Source organism: Chelonia mydas, chromosome 9 (assembly GCF_015237465.2).
Source record: "Chelonia mydas isolate rCheMyd1 chromosome 9, rCheMyd1.pri.v2, whole genome shotgun sequence".
NCBI lineage: Eukaryota > Metazoa > Chordata > Testudines > Cheloniidae > Chelonia > Chelonia mydas.
In genome coordinates, this window is record NC_057855.1 from 46,441,821 (window position 1) to 46,453,900 (window position 12,080).

The 12,080-nt window shown below is 41.2% G+C and overlaps 1 protein-coding gene across 7 annotated transcripts in view; it reads left to right on the forward strand.

The window, feature by feature from the left end:
- Window positions 1-993: 993 nt before the first annotated feature.
- WDR33 (WD repeat domain 33) overlaps window positions 994-12,080 on the forward strand; it is a 104,287-nt gene continuing 93,200 nt past the window's right edge. For 3 of the 7 annotated variants that reach the window (XM_037909066.2, XM_037909067.2, XM_043523174.1), the window contains exon 1: window positions 1,099-1,257. The gene's annotated coding sequence lies outside the window, so the exon portion shown is untranslated. The other 4 variants (XM_043523173.1, XM_037909065.2, XM_037909062.2 and 1 more) reach the window with 3 other exon arrangements.

A 12,080-nucleotide genomic window follows, 5' to 3' on the forward strand; every position in this document is an offset into this window, starting at 1 on the left:
CACCTTGCCATTGCTCCATACTGGGGATTGCCTGGCGCGTGGAGGCATGGTCACCTGGAAAGATTTGCTGAGAGCACTCCACGCCTGGCTGAGCAAACAGGAAGGGGATTTTCAAAATTCCCAGAAAATTTTAAGGGTGGGTCTGACAGTTGGTCACCTGAGGGCAGGGCAGTCGAGTTCAAAGCGATGACCAGAGTGGCTAGAACAGGCATTGTGGGACGCTTCTGGAGGCTGATCAGAGCGCACTAACAGACCAGGGCGTCCACACTGGCACCTTGGCGCTCCAGCGGGGGCGCACAAAATGTTATTCCACTCACCAAGGTGGAGTACCAGGAGTGTTCTAGCTGCGAAGTCAAAGCGCTCTACGTGCCTGGGTAGTATGGACGGATAGTGAGCTAGTGCGCCCAGGGCTCCTTTAATGCGCTCTAACTTGCAAGTGTAGCCAAGCCCTCAGATTCAGGTGGTTCCCCCCTTCTCACACCAGTCAGAGAACACTGGCAGGTAGGGGGGCGGGAGGAGCAGTTCCTGCCTCCTGAGCCAGGACTCCTAAGTGCAGGAACAGATTTCAGCAGTCCTCAAACTGTGGATTGTGACACCCCCCCCCCCAAAAAAAAAAAAAAAAAAAGTGAGTGGCAACCCTATTTTAAAGAGGTCACCAGGGCTGCCTTAGACTTATTCACAGCCTGGGGCCGAAGCTGAAGCCTGAGGCCCTCAGGTTACGAGTGCCCCCGGCTTGGGACTGAAGCCCTGCCCTAAGGCTTTGGTTTTGTCCCTCCGACCCCACCTGTGGTGGGGTTGGGGTTGGCGCAGGCTCAGGCTTCAATACCGCCTCCTGGGGTCCTATAGTACTTTTTGTTGTCAGAAGGGGATCTCAGTGCAACGGCGTTTAAGAACCCCAGGAGTAGAGCGTAGTCCACGCTACTTCTCTGTACGCATGCGCGCCCCACTTGCAGCCCTGTCCATGTCGGGTCGCCCCTGTATCAACTGCACGCACCCGCACCATGTACAACCGTGCTCCCCTTGCGCTTGCGCAGAGGAGGTCTTGGCCGCCGCTGCGTCCCTATCCTCAGCCAGGTCCTCCCCGGCGCCTTGGAGCGTATTGACGTAGAGCGCGTGCACCGCCCCGGTCGTTGGAGGGGAAAAGATGGCGGGCGGTCGCGGTGGGGGCTCGTGAGGCAGCGGCTTCCGGGCCAGGGGGAGTGTAGAGAGCGGCGCGGCAGCGGGGTCCGGTGGCGGGGATAAGAGAACAGTCGGACGGTGAGTGCAGCTAAGTGACGGGCCGCCTGGGGCGGTGCAGTGTGGCCGGGCGGTGTGGCTCCTCCGCCATTTTCAGGCCGTGAGGCCGGGGAGAAGGGGGCCTAGCGCCTGGGTCGGGCAGGGGAGGGAGGAGCTCTGGAGATGGGGAACGAGAGCGCGGAGCCTTGAGAGGTCAGTGGGGGCTTGGGTTTGAGGCCCGTAGGGTACGGGAACCCCAGGGCCTGGAGCGGGCTCCTGGAGAACCAGCTGGAGGCTGTGATGGGGGCCTGGAAGTAGCATGCGAGCTCGTGGGGGGAGGAGGGCGGGTGGCCCCATCGCCCCTGGAGAGAAGTTTCTGCTTCATCTTGCTTTTCCTCCTGCTGCCTGTGGGTTAGGAGACCCCATGTCTGTTGAGTGTTATCTGTGCTGTTTGGCTTCGGCCATATGGCATAAATGGAACCATGTACGGCTGGCGATTGTTATAAGTTTATTTTGGAGAGTACATTAGACTTAATTGCAATATGATCCATCCCTGTGGTTTTACAGATGCAAACTTATTCTTTGCATAGCAAAAAAACTTGACCCACTAAAATCAGAACTCAACATTTTAGACAGAGAAAACCTTAAATTTTTGTTTCTTCAGGAATTGTATGGTATTTCTCTTTTGATATGTAACTTACGGCTTGATATACTCCTTTTCGCTATCATTAAGTAGCCCTACATTCCTTGTAAGTGATACTACTCTGTATTTGTATACTATGTCTTATCTGACCATATTAACTGTATTACAAAGTCTAATGTAGGTAAGTAGTCCTACACCCTACTTTTTTGTATTTAACCGAACCTTGAATTAATTTCCTAATCAAAAGTATGATCCTGGAGGGTATTTTTCTAACAATGGGGAAAGCTGAAGCAGATCACTGTCCACCATTCCTGCTTTCTAAAGCTGAAGTTTTGATGCTGGAAAATACTTTGACTAAATAACTCTTTGAAGGGAGAGATTCAAGAGTGTGAACAGTTTTTCATCTCCAGTCCTACTAGATTGTATTTCTTTATTGGACAGATTACATTAAAAATTTAAGAGTATTTTTAACCCTTCTGACAAATAATTTCTGAATCCCTGCCGTATGAACACTGAGCCTTATTAACCTGTGGACCACATGTCATCTTTAAGTGAGTTTACTGATCAACAACTTGTTAGATACTGTCAAACAAATTAAACACACGCTTGTATGAGAATGAGTCACAACTAATTAAAGTTAATTCTTGCTATTTATCATTTCACAATGTTTTTTACTAAAAAAAAAAAAAAACAGTTGCAACATTAATCCTGCATTTTAGTAATTGATCTTGTATTCAAATATATACACTTTTGTTGGTTTTTTAATAAATACCACTGTAAACTAATGGTATACTGAGTGTTAATTTGAGTTCTCTCACTTACAGTGGTTTGGTTTAGCTGTCTTTTGTATAGCTGGTAAATTTTCCAAACTCTGTGTTTGAATGCTGGAAGCTAAAAAAAAATAATTGGACAATAGAATACTTACAATGTATCTTTAAAGTTTTGATTATGTGGGTCAATCACTTTTTAGTGCAGGAATTTAAAATTTATACTTGCGAGTTATAAGATTTTTTTTTACAAAGCTAAGTAATGTTAGAAATATTGAATATGTTCATGAAATATACAAAAGTCAGGTTTTGTTGAGATTTAAAATCTCCCTTGCAGTTGTTTGAGTTCAGATACTGAAGTATTGTGCTAGTACATGAAAACTGGCAAGTGAAACCTGCTAGTTTATTTTCATTGTCCAAGGTTAGTGCAAAAAGTAAACATCAGCAATGAAATTGGACTTTAACAATGTTCAGTTTTAATCAAACTGATTGGTAGAGCAGGTAAGATTTTAACCTTTAGCAAAGTTTTAACATGACTTGACTTAGTTTTTCCCCTCTTCCCTACCGTAACGAGTGCTTAAGGGTTGGATCACAAACAAAATTGGTTTATTTTACTGTCCTGAAAACTTTTTGTGTGCTTTATGTATTTTTGATATGTATTCATTATATATGAAGAGTCACCTAGTGTTGACAAGGACTCAGAGTAGTGTGAAATCCAACATTATGCTCTTCTTACTCCTGGGTTTATAAAACTATTCAAAATTTAATTGAATGCCAATTCTGATTCAACCTACATTCCACATCCTAATCTGTTTGCAGTTGTAGTCCAGTTGTGAAACGTGTAGTGTATTACATGGGGACATAGCATGTGTGTGCAGCATATCTCCTCCTTTCCTGCTGACTAGATTCTCATCTGTTGTTTAACTTTACCGTTGCTAATATCAGACGTTCTTTAACATAAATTGCTGTATGCAGCATTTTTGCATTTGTGACATGAAATTACAGCACAGAGGTGCATATTGGTAGATTGAGGGTTGTGGTGGGATGAGATGAAACCTGAATGTCTAATGTTATAGCAGAAACATGCACCTTTTGGGGAAGGAGGGGAAGCAAGGAATGGGACAAATATTTCAGGTCTATACAGGTATGAGAAGCAAAACCTGTCACCAGCCTAATATTTTTGTTCTTTGAATGCCACCTGTGACCTACTGATTTGAAAATCTTTGTTCATTTTCAAGCACATCTGGGACCCCTGCGTTTCAATCCTGGGTTTGCTACTATTGACTTACTGTATGTCCCTGAGCAACGGTCCCTTTTCTCAGATGGGTATAATACCATATCTAGCTCAGATGGTTATGATTAACTTTTTAAAGCCCTGTGTAAATGCAAAGTGGTACTACAGCTTACAGAAGACTCATTTTATGCTTTAAAACTAACAATACAAACAGTGGTCAGTTAACTACTACTTCAACGCTTAGTCGAACAGTCGGCCGTAGCAATCTTTCGCAATTTGGTCTGTTCCTGTGCAGCTGCAAGGGTTTGACAGCCTGAGAGTCCAACACCAGAACAGACTGGATGAACCCATGTAATAAGGGGTGTGCTTCTGCGCTGCCTCCACCCCTTGCTTGATGGAATTTTATCCCGGCTGTTACAAGCCAGTCAGTTTACCTGCTTTCCCTATATTGTTTCTGTGTAGCAACTACTTAAATAGGAGCAGTATGGATCTGAAGGAAGTCTATACATCCACAATGGAAACTGACTACAAATATGCTCTGGCCTATATAGGTAATGATGTAGATCTAGTGACTCTCAGTGTATGTCTACACTACTGATGCTACAGCGCTGCAGATGAGCTGCTATAGCACCATAGCATAGACACTTGCTACCGCAACAGAAGGGGTTTTTCTGTTGCTGTAGTTAATCCACCCCCTTGAGAGGCTGTAGCCAGGTTAACAGAATAATAATTCTTCTGTCGATCTAGTGATGTCTATTCCTGAGCTCAGGACAGCTCAACTATGTGTCTCTAGTGTGAGAATTTTTCACACTGAGTGACATAGCTAGATCAACCTAAGTTTTGGATATAGACCTTACACTCACACTGGGATTTTCAAAGGAACCTAAGAGACCAGGGTGCCCACTTTTTCCTAACTCTTAGGCTCCTTTGAAAAGCCCAGTATTTTAATTAAAGGCTGTGTATCTTGGTGTTGGAAAAAACACGTAACTTAAAAATAAAACCAAATTTCACTGTTTCAGACACTTGTCCATTAAGATGTCTTGTAATCTGCCAAGTGGGGAAAATGAGGGTAATACAGTAATAATTTGAATAAAACAAAAAACAGGCATACTTGTGGCACTTTAGAGACTAACAAATTTATTAGAGCATAAGCTTTTGTGGGCTACAGCCCACTTCATCAGATGCGTAGAATGGAACATATAGTAAGAAAATAAATATATATACACACACGTACACACACACACGTACACACACAGAAGGTGGAAGTTGCCATACAAACTGTAAGAGGCTAATTCATTAAGATGAGCTGTTATCAGCAGGAGAAGAAAAACTTTTGTAGTGATAATCAAGATAGCCCATTTAGACAGTTGACAAGAAGGTGTGAGGATACTTAACATGGGGAAATAAATTCAATATGTGTAATGACCCAGCCACTCCCAGTCTCTATTCAAACCCAAGTTAATGGTATCTAATTTGCCTGTTAATTTAAGCTCAGCAGTTTCTCGTTGGAGTCTGTTTTTGAAGTGTTTCTGTTGCAAAATTGCCACCCTTCAACCTCTCTGGCCACTAAGTAAAAGATTTAAGTGTTCTCCTACCAGTTTTTGAATGTTATGATTCCTGATGTCTGATTTGCATCCATTTCTTCTTTTGCGTAGAGACTGTCCAGTTTGGCCAACGTACATGGCAGAGGGGCATTGCTGGCACACGATGGCATATATCGCATTGCTAGATGTGCAAGTGAACGAGCCCCTGATGGCGTGACTAATGTGATTAGGTCCTATGATGGTGTCACTTGAATAAATATGTGGATAGAGTTGGCATCACGCTTTGTTGCAAGGATAAGTTCCTGGGTTAGTGTTCCAAAAACCTCTTGTCCACACACTATTTAAAGAAACTGTGAAAGAACTACCTGCCCAGGTAGTTTTTGGAACACTAACCCAGGAACCTATCCTTGCAACAAAGCCTGATGCCAACTCTGTCCACATATTTATTCAAGTGACACCATCATAGGACCTAATCACATTAGTCACATTATCAGAGGCTCGTTCACCTGCACATCTACCAATGTGATATATGCCATCATGTGCCAGCAATGCCCCTCTGCCATGTACATTGGCCAAACCGGACAGTCTCTACGCAAAAGAAGAAATGGACGCAAATCAGACATCAGGAATCATAACATTCAAAAACTGGTAGGAGAACACTTCAACCTCTCTGGCCACTCAGTAAAAGATTTAAGGGTGGCAATTTTGCAACAGAAACGCTTCAAAAACAGAGTCCAACGAGAAACTGCTGAGCTTGAATTAATAGGCAAACTAGATACCATTAACTTGGGTTTGAATAGAGACTGGGAGTGGCTGGGTCATTATACATATTGAATCTATTTCCCTGTGTTAAGTATCCTCACACCTTCTTGTCAACGTCTAAATGGGCCACCTTAATTGTCACTAAAAAAAGTTTTTTTCTCCTGCTGATAATAGCTCATCTTAATGAATTATTTTCAGAGTAGCAGCCGTGTTAGTTTGTATTCGCAAAAAGAAAAGGAGTTAGTCTCTAAGGTGACACAAGTACTCCTTTTCTTAATGAATTAGCCTCTTACAGTTTGTATGGCAACTTCCACCGTGTGTGTGTGTGTGTGTGTGTCTGTGTATGTATGTGTATATATATACACACACAATCTTCTTACTATATGTTCCATTCTATGCATCCGATGAAGTGGCTATAGCCCACAAAAGCTTATGCTCTAATAAATTTGTTGGTCTCTAAGGTGCCACAGGTACTCCTGTTCTTTTTGCGGATACAGACTAACACGGCAGCTACTCTAAACCTGTCATTAAATAAAACAAAATAAATCTCAACTCTAGTATGTTAATGTTGAGAAACCTCTTAAATATACTTTGTTTAAAGAACTTCTCAAACTTTATCAATGCAAATTTGAAGACTGAATGTTCCCGTGGAATCTTATTGAGATCACAAAAGAAAGATACAGGGGAGACTTTGGGAACGTTTCAGCAATTCTAAGCAGTTTTGTAGCTGGGCAGGTAGTTCTACCACAGTTTCTTTAAATAGTGTGTGGACAAGAGGTTTTTAGATGTGACTAAACTATGCTGTTAGCTACAAAGAGAAATGTTATCCCTGAAATGGTTTCAACTGTAGTACACACAGGATTTGAGTCAAATAATTTTATAAAAATATTTTATTCACAGATATATAAAATAGTAGTAGTTTTCTTGTTTTTTCCACCCAAAAATAAAATTATATCTTCCCATTCTTGTCTGTTTCTAGTTTTATTTATACTGTAACAAGGCACCTCTGCCTATATTTTTCCCAATACAGAAGGAGAATTTCCTTTTCTTATCTTCTTCCATTTCATTTTCTAATCCAGATATAAACCTTCCATACAGTACTGTTACTAAATCTGAACATATTTTTTTCATTCAGTTTGTTTTGGAGACGTGTGCTCCAAAATTTAATAATACATTAGTATGCAGTGCAGTTGTAGCCTTGTTGGTCCCAGGATTATTAGAGAGACAAGGTGGGTGAGATGAATTTTATTGTACCAACTTTTGTCACATCAAAATGCAAAATGGAACTGTAACCCACTAACCCCCCCCCTTTTTGTCCTATATGTGCAAAGGTGTGCAAGGGCCATTTTACCTTGAATGCACAAAAAGAAAAGGAGGACTTGTGGCACCTTAGAGACTAACAAATTTGTTTGAGCATAAGCTTTCATGAGCTACAGCTCACTTCATCGGATACCTTGAATGGTCCCTTACAATATGTCAGGAATGGCCAAATTTACAGACCCTCCGAGCCGCATACAATAATCTTCAGAAGTTCAAGAGCCGCAAGACATGCACAACCTACCCCATGGGGTGGCGTCTACCAGGGTGAGGGGCTTCTTCTCTGATGTCCCCCCACTGGGCTAAAGCCCCTAGCTCCCCCCCTGCCCAGTGTTGTAGGTGGAGAATGGGGGGGAGAGTACATGGGGGGGCTCCAGGAGGTGCACTTTAACAGTAAAAGAGCTGCATGCAGCTCAGGAGCCACAGTTTGGCCATGCCTGTAATATGTGCTAAGTACTTATACTAAACAATCTGTTGTACCTTGCATGGCCGTGAAATGAGAGTACCTTTTCCAGACTTGAAGAAGAGCTCTGTGTGGCTTGAAAGTCTCTCTCTTTCACCAACAGAAGTTGGTCCAATGAAAGGTATTACCTCACCCATAATGTGTTTGTAAGAGCTTGTCAGTATTTTGTCATGGTCCCATTGTGGTTCTCTAAAGGAAAACTAAATGTAATGTTCTCATTAGTACATTTCACTATAAGGAATACATTACTAACTTTTTAAACACTTCTTTCCCATGTTTGTGAACTAAATTTAAAAAACAATAGAATTTTTGCTTAAACAAATCAGACTGGAGCATCTGCAGGGAAGTGTCAGTATAATAGCTGTGATACAGTTAATTGTGGACTTAGTTAATATATAACATGTCTTTTAGTATATTTTACTACAGGGGTTCTCAACCTTTTTCTTTCTGAGGGCCCCCTCCCCAACGTACTGTTAAACTCCAGGGCCTACTTGTGCCACAATAACTGGTTTTCTGCATATAAAAGCAAGGGCTGGTGTTAGGAGGTAGCAAGAAAGGCAATTGCCTGGGCTCCTGCAAAGTTATATTGCTCAGGCTTTGGCTTCCATTCTGGGTGGTGGGGTTCAGCTTTCTACTCTGGGGCCCAGCAAGTGTAATGCTGGCCCTGTTCGGTGACACCCCACCCCCCCGAAACCTGCTCACAGCCCCCCAGGGGGCCCTGAATCCCTGGTTGAGAACCACTATTTTAGTACATATTTAACCAAGTTAAAAGTAATTGTTGCAATTTTTTTTAAGGTGATTAAGTTAAATCTTATTTATGAATAGCTTTTTGTGCTCTTCACGGCCCCAGTCTGGTTCCAGTTCTCTCTAAACATTGACTGCCCTTGCCTTGCTTTCAAAACCATTATTTCAATAAACAGAAGTGGTCATAGTTATAAAGGTGAGGAATGAAGAAGCATCCCTACTAAACACTGAGCTGTGTGATCGGATCTTGAGAAATACCCTGGAAGTCCCAATAGTGGGGAATTCAGTGGTCTGAATCCCTTGGGATTGGATACCTAATTTGTACGAGACTTTTCTTGCAAGTTGTTTCCCAAAATGTCTTAAATGAGGACGACAAATGATACAGAAAGAAGAGATCCTCGTAGAGGCTTGAAAAGTAAGACCAAAGATTGAATAGGTGTGGAGTCTGTGGTGTTCTTTTAAGGGTCTGATTTAAAGAATCAGGCCTGTAAATATGCTGCATCACAGCATGCATGTTGTGAAATGTTAGTACAGTCTGTCCCTGATTTATTGAGCTTGCAGTTAAGAAACTCCTACTTAACTGGTGGCAAACTCTGTCCCTTAGGGTTACTGACAGAAGCAGAGCTTTCAGAGACATGGCTTGCTGACATCTCCAAGGCAGGCTGATTGAAAGTAGGAAAGAAGGATGTTATAGGACTTCAGGCCTGGAGAGATCTTAAAGTTGTCAGGATTGAAGCTCCCTGCTGGTGGTTACCTCCCTTCTACTACTAAACCTGTCATTCCTTAGGGAAACTGTCTTCCTATGTTTGGGGAAAATCCTCTGTTGAACTCCTGATCTTACAAAGATTTGGGAGGGGGTTGATTACACAAGACATTTGTGAACTTGCGCTTCCACTATATGATTTCAGTGAACTATAAGGTGTTACTTAAGTGTTTCTGCCACCTACCTACCTACATTATTAGCCTCATACATTTTGTATCATTTGATGCCGTTTAATAAAGTTAAAATCTAGTCACTGAGTGGTATGGAGTATACAAAATATATGTATTCTTATGAATGTTACTTATAATTTAACAACAGTATAGCTTCTTATCCCTATGGGAAGTCTAGAAGAAGCAGCTTTTGATTCTAGAATCCTCAGAGATACGGTGGCTCTTCATGAGTGTATTTATGGAACATGTTTATAAATAAAATTTGGGTTTTGAATTTAGCATTCAATAAAACAGCAGTGCATTCTTTCTGTTTCCTTTGCTTCAGTCTTACAATTGCACAAAATAATTGCTCAAGTTTTCCAGTGTGACAAGTAAGCTTTTCTTTCATTTTCTGTGAGTTTATCTTGGTCTGTGTCCTTTTTTTTTTTTTTTTTTTTTTTTGTCTTTACACCAATAATTACTTGCCTACCAGTAAATTGTGCTTTGAACAACAAGAAGTGATCTTGAAGAGTTCTTATGTACTGTCAGATGCTCACAGAAATCATGCTTTCCCAGAAATATCCTTTTATGTATCCATCTAAATTTTGTAAGGTGTTTAAATTCCAGTACTGCTGTACGCAAGGATTTAGTGTGGCAACCATAGTATGGACCAGTGAACTTATTTTATGTAAGCATTACAATACTCCTCTTTTGAGAAGCACTGACAGTGTCTAGGTTGGGTGTTTAAAAAGCAAATGTTTTATCCAAAGGTGCCAGCAATGCCATTAGAACAAACTTCAGGCCCAGAATTGCCAGAAGCAGTGCTGTTTAGAAACATAATCACTTGGAGCTTGGAAACTCATTTGTCAACACACGTTTCTTGGACCTCAGCAGTAGTTCATTCTTTCCTGAATTAATGCAGCACCCAGTTCTAGTGGAGGAAGATTATCTACATCTTTCTCCTCAAGTTGTGCCAAAGGAAATCTAGTTTAGCCCAACTATGGGCTAAGCTCTAGAAATAACTTGACCCAGAATACAAATCCAAAAACTGAGTTTTATCTTTAACTAAATATTCATAAATTAAGAATAGATTACATCTTCAAAATAGTTCTTAGTCATGTCTGACACTATTTCACTATGTCTATAACTTTAACTTGTGCTGCTTTCTCTAAAAGGTACCATATATTACCCCTAGGAAGTCCAGTCTGACTAGCTTAGGACACATGGGATAATTCACTATCTAAATGCATGTTGAATGACATTCAAAGATGTATAGTATCTTTAATTTAAAAACCATAATTTGTAATGATATGATTAGAATATCTTGTGCCTTGAAAATGAGGTGACTAGTGTACTCTTTTTACCTCCTCACTCACCAGACATGAATGATGATTGAAGATCTTAATTCTGGTCCTTCAGTATGGGCACCCTGACCACATATTCCTGCAATATCTTTTGATGATGAAGACAATGCATTTGGTCTTGGAGTTAACTAGTATTGCTTTACAATTAAGCAACATATGTCAGAGCTTTAATAAGTTCACCAATGTGCTGTGATTAATTTCCTCCTCTACAACATTCACTGCATATGGGAGCTAGAGATAGTGTTTCACACTGTTTTTGATCCCTTGACACTAATCTTACTAGTGATTATCCCACAAAACCTGGTCCACACACTAGCATTTTTTTGCACTACCAGTACTGCAGCTGTATCAGTAGTAGGAATGGTGGTAGCACTTCTAGCATACTAAGTGGGCTCAAATGTTTTTTTACTATTGTCTTCTAGAATTTATTAGAATAGCATTAGATGACGTAGGAGTAGAAAATGTGAGCCTGCCTACACTAGTTCTCCTACCTTTGATGAGCTGCACCAGTAATAGTGCAAGGGAAATTTCCAAAGAAAATACTAGTGTAGATGCGTCCACAGACACACACAAAGCAAGCCTCAGTATTGATTTTGAAGTCTGGGGTGCTTGTCCATTTTTGGATCAGTAATACTTAGCATATGGAGAAACATCTTGGGATTCGTGAAGATTGTTGCTTCTCTTAGGGAAATCAGACTTGAGGCCACATCATCGTAAATTGTACTCTAGATTTCCCAAGGCCATTAAAACCACATGACAAATGTTTCTGAGCAGGTAAGTATAAGGATTCTTTAAAGTGGATTTTCAGCCTGTATCCAGCTCAGGAGGCAGAACCAGACCTTTTAGTCATTGGCAGAGAGGGCATGACCTGGAGCTTTGGCCAGTTTGAGAATTTCTGTGGCTACAGCTATAGAACTACTTAATTTAACTTTGATTTCAGAAGATTTCTGAACCATTTAATTAAAGCTATTGCATTTATTCTCAGCAGAAAAAAACCAAAAACCTGCTACCCAGGTGTAACCCAGAAGTTGAATCTTTCCTTTGAGAAGGACTGTATCATCCATTGCTCCTAACATGAAGTGTGTCTAAACTGCAATGTTGGAAATATCACATTC